The sequence below is a fragment of the Bombyx mori genome, chromosome 18 (assembly GCF_030269925.1).
Source record: "Bombyx mori chromosome 18, ASM3026992v2".
In the NCBI taxonomy this organism is placed as follows: domain Eukaryota; kingdom Metazoa; phylum Arthropoda; class Insecta; order Lepidoptera; family Bombycidae; genus Bombyx; species Bombyx mori.
Window position 1 is genome coordinate 286185 of NC_085124.1, and position 13090 is coordinate 299274.

Here is a 13090-nt window from a genome sequence, read left to right on the forward strand (position 1 = left end):
ATACGAACATTCTCTACCTGTTAGTAGCCTGGAAGACGTCGCCGCGTAGCTGACAACACTGATAATAATAGGATGATGCAGATTAGTTTTATTATGATAATAAAGTACTGCCGCTGCAACCGATAGCAGTTTATGCCATGTCGCAATACTTCTGATAGTCCACCATGCTTATTGTGATGAAGAGCTCATCCTCGTAAAAATATAACGGAGCAGCGAGCGATGACCCTGCGTACAGATCATTTCCACCTCAGATGGATGCTTATGAAAGTTTAAGCTTTATTTACATATGACGACAGGCAATAAAAGTTGCAAACATTAGACATCAGTGAAGACGATAGTTATATTATCGGTTAAAATGCAATCAAACCAATTGACCTTTCTCAAGTTCACCATTTTAAGGTTAAATTCTCTTATCACCGCTCCAGCAACATTGCGGCTGTGGTTTTCAACAAATTACATTTAAAACATAAAATAATACAAGGCATAGAGTTGACGTCGAATGTATATATAAACGATGCGACTCCATGCAGCCGACATACGACTCTACGATATACTGTCTGCCGGTAGTGAGCGAAGGACCACACGAGATGGACCCATTCGACAAGCTCCCCAACTACGTGACCAACGTGGACCTGAAGTATCCGTACTCAGACCTGCCGTACATAGGGCAGTACAAGCTGCTCAAGCTCCCCTTTACTGGAGAGCTGATCGAACATGTCGACTACTGGGGCGAGGGGAGGATCGTCAACGGGGGACTGTATTCGGGCTTCCGCAACTGCTACAACGTAAACCGACAGTACCAAGAGGTCAGCAACGGGCCCGACAAGGGTCGCAAGATCCCCAACAGGATCCCGGTGCGCGACGAGAACGACTGCGACACCCGGGCTTACATCAAGGATGACTCGGTCAAAATAGTGACGCTCATGAGCGCGCCCATCATTCCGAACAGCGCCAGAGACATTACGAGAATCGTTAACGAGCGCGTCGGCATGGTCGTCATCTACGGAATGCCGGTAGAGTCCCAGGGTATTAAGCTTCTGGCTGCCGAGCTAAAGAACAAGCTTCTGCTGTACTGTCCCGACTACGAGCTGTCCGCTTACTTACAGGAGCCGACAATGATGGACTCGCACGTGGCTTTCCTCAACAAGCAACTTCTTATGGATCTGCTGTTCAAGTACGTGTCGACCGGGGACTACAACAAGGCAGTGACTATCACGAAGTCCTTGCAAGATGATAACGTCGGTTTTGTTATCAAGGAGCTGGTCGACAGACTCCTGCGCGCATGAGAACCTAACGTGTTCGCATACGCGGACAAGTTGTGGTCCGCCGGACACCACGATATAGTCAATGACTTTTTCCCTTCGGAAATCAAATTGATCACCAAGCAAGAAAGGGTAAAAATCATCGGAAGATATTACAATCAAGCTCTGAAGCTGGACGCCAATGTTGACAGGTACAACGACCGCCTGGCCTGGGGAGACAGCAAGGACAAAACTAGTCACAGAGTGAGCTGGAAGCTTATCCCGGTATGGGAGAATAACAAGCTGCTGTATAAAATAATGAACACTGAACATACTATGTACCTGAAGCTGGACGTGAACGTAGACGGGTACGGAGACAGGCAAGCGTGGGGCTCCAACAACTCGAACGAGAAGCGCCACCTGTGGAAGCTGACGCCTGTAGTGCTGGAGACCGGCAACGTCTTACTCATAGAGAACCACGAGTACGGGCAGAGTCTGAAGCTGGACGCGCACGTGGACAGGTACGGCGACCGCCTGCTCTGGGGAAACAACGGAAACGTCGATGGTAACCCTGGCTACTTCGGCTGGGTCATCAACGCGTGGCCGTAGAACTTCACATAACTACAGATAGCTTACAGGCGACAATAAATATTTGTGCTGATTCAAAATGATTTTCCTTAACGTGACGAGCCGCGGTCAGCGTGAGTGTACCGGTCATGTCGCGCTGCATGAGGCCCCGCGCGGACGCTCCTAGTCGCACACTTGCGCGTTTATTTTATACTATTAGGTACCTATTATTTATTTTATAAGCACAGCTAATAGCTCACAACCCACCTGGTGTCAAATGGTTACCGGAGCCTCTAGACATATACAATGTAATTGCCGCCACCCGACTTGAGATATGAGTTCGAAGGTTTCAGTATAGTTACAACGGCTGCCCCACCCTTCAAACCGAAACGCATTCTGCTGCGAACTGCTTCACGGCAGAAATAGGCAGGGTGGTGGTACCTACCTACTCCTACTGACAAGGGATCCTACCACCAGTGATTAGGTACACAAATTATAATTTTGCGAGTTTGATTTTTATTACACGACATAATATTATTCCTTCACCGTGGAAGTCAATCGTGAACATTTGTCAAGTACCGTCAAATACGCCAACTTTGCCACGAGGGTAAACTTTGCCCAAAACACACTTTCTAAGAAAATCAACTAATATCATAAAAAGTACCAAACTTAGTACAGTGTTTATAACATTGGTAGAGAATCAAACATACCTGTGACATCATAGGATAGCGCGTGCGTTCCTAACTTGACACAGTTACCTGTCGGCACTTGTCAAAAAAGGGATGAGTTTTTGCGGGCTAATTACTGTGAGTTTTTTGAAGTAAATTGTGCATTATAACGAAAACACCGGTAAGTTTAATAAATTATTTGTTATGTAAAACAATGTGCTTAGTATTTTGCTGATAGATTCGTTGCTGTAGCTCAAGTATAACAAAAGTTATGATGACGGGCAAAGTTACACAGAAATGTGCAGCCGCACCATTGTCAACATTGCCCACCGTCAAAAAACATCTAGGGTTGACGCTTTGGTTTTCTTTTACGCAATTGTTAAAAAAAGAGTGTTATATTTTCAGGGTTCATGTACGTATGTCTATAATGTTTATTGAGAATTGAGAATATTACTACTACTGTTGAGAATTTATGTATCCCTATGGATCTTTCAGCCCACAGACGTCCACTGCTGGACATAGGCTTCCTCCAAGTCTCACCGAAACGATCGATCCTGCGCTGCTTACATCCAGTAGAACCCCGAGAATCTTATTGGATCGTCAGTGCATCTTGTGAGAGGCCTATCCATGTTACGTCTCCCGGTACGCAGCCGAACTCGAGAACTTTGCGGTCCCAACTACACTTTAAGTCGCAATCCTTTTGGCTATGTACCCCAACTGGAATAGAATAAAAATATCTACAGAAGAAAAAAAAAATATTTTATTCTTTATTACCTATAATAATTCGAAATTTTGTATTTCAGAAGAAACAAACATAAATCGCGTATTCGATAAAGAAGGTCGAGACGTGAAGTTAGGTCCAGGCAGCACAAAACTTAAATTTAGTTATCAGATTTTAAGTCTCCTGTTATAAAAATGAGTCTTTGATTTTAATTGATCGAAGTCTTTAATAAACAACTGCACTTTAAAAATTGTTTATGTTACTCACCTATTGCGATACTCTGTGAAGATTACTCAAATGTGACAACCCTAGCACTTTTAAATCGCTACGTACCGTTTGTATGGGAAAGAGAAAAAATGTCAGGATAACATTGTCCTTTCATTTTAGTAAGAAAATATTTATGATATTAAGTAAACATTTTGGGCGATCGCTTATATTGCCAAAATGTTTTTATTGGTTCTTAAGGCATTCATCTAAGTGTTATTGTTGTGCTAAAATTCAAGGTGGGCAATGTTGGCCAAAAGTCTAGATAACTTTACCCGCCTTGAAAATTGTTTATATTATCCAGAAAACCATTACTAATGTTAAATTTAAGTAAACACATGCATGCATATGAACTTATTGTTGCCATAGATAAGCAAATATGTAATGGGCTACATACAAAAATCTTGAAATATCTAGTGTTATTTAAAAAATGTGGGCAATGTTGGCTAGTTTGACGGTACGTATTTCATTAGTATTCCGCCTGTGGGATTCGAACCCTATTGCATCGCTAGATACGAATGCACCTCACGTTTTATCTTTTACGATGACTCAAAATTTAAAATATATAATTAAAAATATATAGGTAGGTATATGGCGAAGAGATCGTTTCACACACACAGCATTCCCTGTTACAAATTAAATTAAGGATAAAAAATGAATAAAACCACAATACTACACACCGCAAAAGAAGTTTCACTTCTTTCACGTGCACCAAGTTGCATGAACACTTTTTTATATTTATAATTTTGTTATCAATCAGAAGTGAGTTAGGTAGTAAAAAATAAAAAGGAAAGAAATTACACAGAACTGGCCTAATTATATTTCACTGAAGTAACCAAAACTTGTAACAAAATGATTTCAATCTACTACTATCGAAAACTGTTAATATTACGCAACAAGTCTCAACATGTTTCAACAAGAACCGCACGCACGAACGCCACGCACAAAAAAGGGCAAAGGCTTTTTTTTTCTTTTTTCCCCCCTACCTATGCTGATAGCCCTGAGATGCTATTTCAGCGTAACCTTAACTAGTAGGTGAGCTCGCGGGGCTCAAACCTGACGACGTTGCTAACACGAACTCTAGCAAGAGCCGTGCTTCGCAAAATCTACCACCGGATCGGAAACACGACCCACTGAGAATTCGGCGAGAAACTCAGGGGGCTGTGTCTGTGGGCTAATTTACTCGTCGAGCCCTTCGTTGCAAGCGACGGGTTCGACGAGAACGGTGACCGGTGCTTGAGGTACCTAAAAGCACCGTTAGTGGATCGGGAGGATCCGAAATGACGTGTTGTGGGCGACGTTGACTGCTTTCCATTTATCCGCAGGATCGGGAATGTAGATGCCGACTGTAGATACTTACTGATGGAGTCTAGGTCGAACCACGGGGCTCCGACGACTAGCCTACAAAAATGGAATTAAATTACTTGAAGTGGTTTTAAGTGAGTGTTGGCCCCGTGAGCGAACACTACACTTGCATAGGTCATGATGGGGCGTATGTAAATTTTGTAGAGTGTCACCTTATTTCTAAGGAACAATTTACTTCGGTTGCAAATCATCGGATAGAGGGGCAAAGCCGCAGCGAGGGATCGATTTTATAGTTTAGCGCTGGCTCTCGGTTGGGGGTTGCCTGGACTCGGTAATCATATATAAATTTATTATTACCTACGCGCTAGGGTTCGGGATAAATAAAAGTTCTACCGATTTATAAATTAAAGCTGTACCTATATAGCGCACCTAGCCTAGAACACTCACAGAACACTTTACAGCTCGTAATTTACTTCTTCCGCTTCGCTTCGGGTGAACCGTTCGCTGTTTCGCTTCGAGTAGTTCCGATTACTGACTGAATTCGTGACACCCCTGCAACGCTTGTATAGTCGATACTACATCCCTAGAATTACTGAGAACATTCCTGACAAGTCAAGTATTTTCGATGTGCGTTTCCGTCATTTGACAATAGATGGCGTTGTACTTGAGAATTTTCGATTTTTCTAGTTTTTTTATATTCGTTTCTGCTTGCTATTCGACGATATGACTTATATTGGATTAGATGGAGGGTAGGGTAGTTTGCCACAATACACATTGTCTCTGTATTTTATCGTGATTTAAAAATATATATACACATATTATTATGTTTCAGTAATATCACCTTCACACTACACCTACCAAGCTTCATCTCTGCACTCCCCTAAGGTAGACTGTTAGAGAATGCCTATGGCATTAAGTCCACCTTTATACTTTATAGTATAAGAAGTTATAAATAAATAAATAAATAAATAAAAATATTAAAATAGTGCCATTCCTTAAAAAGTGAGTTTAAGTACGCGTAACTGCCCGTACTCTGCAAGCTAAACAGTGAATACCAGCCAATTGTTTAAGGATTTCATGAATAATTGTATAAAAAATACTCGAGTGAGAAGAACATCGTTGAGTATCATTTTGTGATCTGATCGAGGGAAAAAATCTACGAGGAGTGAACGGATAGCACAGAGTGTCGAGCAAGCACAACGCGACAGAACAAGTGACTCAAAACATAAATAAAATACTGGACGAAAAGTTTAATTACTGGGAAGAAAAATTCGATAATCTCAAAGCTGAAGTGCAAAATCAAGGAAAAAGACTGTATGTTTTAGAAAAACAAGCAAGACTAAGGAATATTGTCTTCTTTGATTGAAACGGAAATATCATATTCAAACTTGGAAAAAAACCTTAGCCAGTTTCATAGAACGTAACTTATCTATTAAACTGAATTCTACAGACATTCAGGAGGCTAAGAGATTAGGTAAGAAAGGAGAAATCCTCGACCAATTATTGTGACATTTGTTACTTTGGGTTTAAAAATAGAGATATATACAAAAACAGAAGAAAACTGAATGATACTCCATACTATTTAAAAGAGGATTATCCACAAAGCATTTTGGAAAAAAGGAAGGAACTACAAGAACAGGTACAGGAAGAGCGAGAGAAGGACAACCAACACTGTATTCATCAAGTGTGATAAAGTGATAGTAATAACTAAGAACAAGAATACAAAAAATACCAATAAAAGAATACTTTCTGCTTCACCCGAAACCCCCTGTTTTCATTCCCTCCCTCAAGATGAGAAAAAGATTCAAGCAAGCAAGAAGAACAAAACACAAGCTCCGATACAAAGATCATCTAGTCTATCGGAGGGTATCTTGAAACAGGGCATGCTCAACTTCCTCACTACAAACAATTCTAACAACGCACTGATTAAGCAGAACAACCAAAACAAGAATATATAGACACTACCACCCCCCTTCCACAAGAAAACAAGCAAAATACACAAGAAAAACATCTTCCAATACGGTTGGTCCCCGTGGAAGATTATGACCAAAACCCTCCAAGGAATCAAAAAAACCTTCAAAAGAAATTCTACATATTGACCTACAATGTCAGATCACCCGTCACATGAACATTTAATAGAAGTAAACGAAGCATTGAAAGAATTTAAATATGACATCATAGGACTATCGGAAACAAGACGTAAGATTGCGTAATCCAGAGAAGATTGGCTATCCTTGGAGGAGGCCTTTACCCGAGGAGGGGTTCTTGCAAGTGGGAAATAATGCCTAATATTATTCAACAGATACATTATTTATTAGATAAGCATTGCATTAATTTTTTGTTTTTATGTCACTTGTAAGAAATAAAAGGCTTATTTATTTATTTATTTATTTATTTATTCGACGATATATGGCGTTGCTCTTACCGGTGTAGTATTATCATGTATATTTTATATATTTTTAAATAGTATTACTATCTGATTGGATTCTTCTTTTTCGGGCTTAGTACTTATGTTTCGTGTTCTTTTTTTGGACGTTGTTGAGTTGTTACTCTAATCAATATGTTTACGCATCAACTCCTCTTTCGTAAAGTCGGGGAAGACGCAGACAGCGCGGCGAGGGAGGGGCGGCAAACCGGCGGGACGGTGATAGCTCCGCGACGCCGCGACACGTACGTCTACGGGCACGAAACTTGCGATGGCCGAGCGACGGCGGCAGCGGCGCGACGGCGATGTATACAAAAGCATTGCACAGTATGGGGACGGGCACGAAACGGGCGATGGCGGAGCGGGGCGATCGAGCGATGTACGGGCGATGATGGGGCGACGGCGACGCGGAAGCGACGAGAACAAACTAGTTTGGTTTCGTCGCTTGCGCGGGTACACAGTGTTGTGTTCAATTATTATTTTAGTAATGGAAATTGATGATGAGGAATTTATAATTTAACAAAGAATTTAAAATTTCATTGAATGACACCTTAGCACGTAATAAAGCGTAGAAAATTCTCCCCAATTGCGTCTTCGTTGATTTTTTGGATGAACACCATCTTTAACTAATAATAATTCCCTCATCAGGGGACTAGGCTCCAATAGTTGTTTTCGACGTAAGCTCATGATTCGCACAATACTGTATGAGCGCGACTGCTCGCCAGCTTGTTTCGTGCCCGCGCGAGATATCGCTGCCTGCCCGCCGCGTCGCGTCGCATCGCTCAGCCATCGCAAGTTTCGTGCCCGTAGACTACGACACACAACCACCTTCACTTCCAGCTACAAGACGCGCTATATTATTATGTACCTACAATATTACTTTCACATTAAAAACCTTAAAATAATTTAATAGTATTTCATAATTTAACGGCAGACTTCACAAACCACCTAAGAAATCACAAAGGAGATACAATCTGAAAATTCACAATCAAGAACAGTGTGTATAAATATAAAGTTAGGCATTTATTTTCTTGTTTTTATGTATTGCTTAATGTTATGTGTAAAAATCTGAAAGTACTTACAATTTAGTCGTTTGTGATAAGAACATATTTGTTTAGGGTTTATAGGGCTTGTAAATACATACAAGACATATAGTATGTTTAAGATAATTTGATTCCAAGTTCTTGATTTTTTATAAACCTTACAATTTACTTTAAATATTAAATTTAAATTATTTCCTAATATTTATGTTTAAAAAATATATAATGTAATTTGTTATTAATATATATTTGTTAGCTTAGGTCAGTGATAATATAAGTTAGGTTATTTTTCTTAACTTGCTTTATTAGTTAGGTTACTTTTTTAATTGTTCTAAAAATCAGGAAGTACTGACAGTTAGAAAAATGTACTTTTTCCAAAGAAAAAGTACATTTTTTTTAGCTCAGGTTAGTATCTATGACACATTTCGTTTATTTTATATAGTTCAAAGATCAGGTTGACACGTCTTATAGTTATTAAACTATAATAAAGTTAAACTGTGTAATAATCTGTAAGTATTTATAATTTAGTTTTATGATAAGTACATGTTAGCCAAACAACGTTGTGTTACTAGGTACTACTTATTGTAAGAATGCCTCGAAAAAGATCCAACCTCTCCCAGTGCAGCAGGATCGTCAGGATATAGAACTAAAAACCGGAATTAAAATAGAAGCCAAACTTATTGGTCAAACATGATTTTATAGAACACTGTGATAAAATAATAAGAAAAGTAAATGTTTGAAATAAATAAATCGTATATAAAAGTGTATTTTGGAAATATGCAGATATATAATATACAATGTTAAATACATACACAAACTATAAAATCACTACAGTGCCAATGTAAACTCCTCGAAGCGGGCATTCAATTTCTATTTCCTTATTTATACTTGTCTTTCTTTTGTAATTTAAATTTACACTTATTATTTTACATTCTGTTTCTTTCATTGCAATTTTTCTTTAGCTTTTCATTGCATTGCCTAATTCTTTTTATTTATCTTATTACATTACATTTTCCAAAATTTGCCTTTTTATTACCTCATATAGGCTGTGAAATATCAAAACCCAGTATCTGCATAAAACTAAATTTTACAGGAGAGCCGAAAAACAATTTCATATCTTTGACAGCGTGCCGTTTCAATAATATTAGTCGTACCTTCTTGAGAGTGATTGCAAAATTTGAGGTACATAACAGGCTTTATAAAAAAGTAGATTTCATGCGTCTGTCACAAAAGATGTACGTAGAGGAGCAGTTACTAATAAAAAGATTGTTCTCTTAGATCAAACTTTTTGAGTGTGACAATTTCAAAACCTAGTAAGATCACTTACTTTGTTTTCATCTAGTTCTAAAATACGATGAGTGGGGATAAACGCAAATTAATAGACTTAGTAAGATCACTTGCTTTGTTTTCATTTAGGTCTGAATTTACTGAGTAGGAACTAAATGCAATTTTATAGACATAGTAAGAAAAAACAGAATAAAACAACATAAATATGGGCAGAAATAAGCAGTTTTAATGAAAAAGAAAAAAAACACATAATCGGAAACCAAACACTATTTGTTCACAGTAAAAAATCAAAAAATAATCACTCAAAATATTTGAAAACAGTTAAATAAAAATAAATTATTCGGTTATTAATAATTGTCCACTAGAAACTAAATTAACTGGATTATTATTAATCGGTACACTTTGCCAAAACTTCTGTTCATTGGCATAAGCTAAATCAAGTTGTTACTATGCTTTCCTTTTTACTTTCATTAATGCCTCTTGGAATATTTTTTAAGGTTGGCATGATCAAGGGATTGTGTTTTTTAATAAGAAAATCCAACTCGGAATACGGAGATTCAAAATCATTCCTATAATCCTAATTCCTCAATCGAAGTCGTCGTGGCCTAAAGGATAAGACGTCCGGTGCATTCGTGTGTAGCGATGCAACAGTGTTCGAATCCCGCAGGCGGGTACCAATTTTTCTAATGAAATATGTACTCAACAAATGTTCACGATTGACTTCCACGGTGAAGCAATAACATCGTGTAATAAAAATCAAACCCGCAAAATTATAATTTGCGTAATAACTGGTGGTAGGACCTCTTGGGAGTCCACAAGGGTAGGTACTACCACCCCGCCTATTTCCGCCGTGAAGCAGTAATGCGTTTCGGTTCGAAGGGTGGGGTAGCCGTTGTCACTATACTGGGACCTTAGAACTTATATCTCAAGGTGGGTGGCGCATTTACGTTATAGATGTCTATGGGCTCCAGTAACCACTTAACACCAGGTGGGCTGTGAGCTCGTCCACCCATCTAAGCAATAAAAAAAAAATAAAAAAAAATATAAAACATATTACGGCACCCATTTACAAATATTACTTCAACCAAAGAACTAAGCAACAAATTATTAATGGGAACAAGGTCATCATTGCGTCGCGGTATGCGTTTCTTTTTTACCCACTCATACGATTTTTGGAATTCGATAACTTCAATATGCGATCTGCAACCCAAAATTACATTCTTATAGTCTTCAAAATCGTACACAGCATCTTTTGTTTTTAATCTGCCTCTCCATATTGCCATGAACTCCATCAGCTGACATACGTGTGTGATCTTTAGTTAGGTAGGTATTACAAAGTCAAACTTTCTAAATTGAAAAACTCAGAGATTATTATAGTAACAAGTGATGTAAAGAGGATACAATTTTTATTTTGAGCTGTGCAATTATCACATCACAATATCAAATGATTCAAATCTCTTTCTTTTTCGATCATTGCTGCAATTGCATTAACAATGTCATGAGCATCTCGTCCAGAATAGGCTTCATGCCATAGAATACAAATATTATTAACATTAGTTTTCTTTCTGATTGGTGCAAATGTCAAGTTGAAAGTTATCATTCTACTCAAGAAAAACGATTCTTTGACTTTAGGCATGTCGGGTAACAACATAACTTTTTGTAAATCCATCGAATAGTATCTCACAGAGGAAGTATTTTCTAAGGAGGCATCTTCTTGATACTTTTGTATTGCTTTACTTGCTTTAGCTTTGTGATCCCCGTATGCAGTTTTAACATCCTCTGGAATATTTGCACCTTCATTTACTTTATGTGTCCTAGTAGGTTGCAATTTTGGAAAACAAAAAACCTTGACAATAATAAAACACACTGAAGCGTACTTACATTTCACCATGTTGTTCTTTTAAAGCATTCAAGATCAATTTCGACCTATAAAACTGATTTTTACTCATTTTATAGACAAAAACACGAACGACGTGCAACGATTTTCTCACTTACTAAAGTTTCACGGGAGTTTTGACGTTTATTTCAACAATTTCATTGACTTAGTATCTGCATGAACCATTTTAAATCCAAGTAACTAAAGGGTGATTTTTTAATAGCTATAGGAAATGATTTTAAAAAAACACATAAAATTCAGAAAAAATCATGAAATCTTTATTTGAATCGATAGTACGGTCCGTATAATTTAATGTTTGAATATTATTTCATGAAAATGTTGACCACGGCTGCGCCTCAAACGGTCCATCCGCTTGACCAATTTTGGCATACTCTTTCCAACATTTCGGCTGGTATCTCACGAATAAATGCTTCAATGTTGTCTTCCCATGCGTTGATCGAAGCGAGCTTGTCAGCATAGACATGAACCTTAACATAGCCCCACAAAAAATAGTTAAATTAAACTGTTAAATCGCACGATCTAGGCGACCAATTAACCGGTCCCAAACGTGAAATAAAAAAGTGGATCTTCCGTCAACTTTTCAAGAGCCCATTCACCAAAAATTCTGCGTTGTGGTATGTCTTTCGGCTGCAATTCTTGCACCAGCTGTATTTTGAAAGGCTTCACATCTAAATCCTTTCACAAAATTTTCCACGTTGTTGAGTAACAGAGGCCCAATTGCTGCGAACGTCGCCGAATCGATAATTGATGGTCATCGCTAACACTGGCCGATACAGCTGCGGTATTTTCTTCAGTTTGCACTGTACGTAAGCGTGATGGTAGTTTAATGTCCAACAATGTAAATTTAATGCGAAATTTAGTCACAATAGCCCGAATAGCCGCTTCAGGGGGTCGATTAAACTGACCATAAAATGGAAGAATCACGCGAGATGAACTTTCTTAACAGAGCTCGCATTTGGTAATAACATTTAATGAATTGTAAGCGTTGTTCGTTTGTAAGACGATTCATGGTTAAATTATATACCAAACTGAAGATGTTTGACAATAACACAAAACACGAAACATGCGTGAGCTTTCAAAATCAGTGTTGCCAAAAAGAAAATAGCTAAAAAATCACCCTTTACAAGCACTTATTAGGTTTTTAAAATGGTTGATGTTATATACTATGTTCTAATCTTGTAATTTTTGCATTTTGAAAACCTTTACTGTAGATACTAGGTTTCCGACTTTGTGTAACTTCGTTTTTTACAAATTTTTGGGGGTTTTTGTCTACAAGATGGTCTTCTACAATGGTCTACAAGGGGTCGAAAAATGCAAAAACACACTTTTTTTAAATTTGTCAGATACTAGGTTTTGAAATTGGACAGCCGATATGATTATCATAATATCTTTATCTATTCCAATGTTAACATTAGAATAGATAAAGATATTATGATAATCACCGCTTAAGTATTGTAAGTAAAATGGAAATATTGAAGATATGAGGTAATAAAAAGGCAAATTTTGGAAAATGTAATGTAATAAGATATATAAAAAGAATTAGGCAATGCAATGAAAAGCTAAAGAAAAATTGCAATGAAAGAAACAGAATGTAAAATAATAAGTGTAAATTTAAAATACAATAGAAAGACAAGTATAAACAAGGAAATAGAAATTGAATTATAAAAGAGGAAAT

At 37.9% G+C, this 13090-nt stretch overlaps 1 pseudogene; it reads left to right on the forward strand.

Moving 5' to 3' along the window:
* Positions 1–486: 486 nt before the first annotated feature.
* Positions 487–3925, forward strand: LOC119629858 (microvitellogenin-like; annotated as a pseudogene).
* Positions 3926–13090: the final 9165 nt, after the last annotated feature.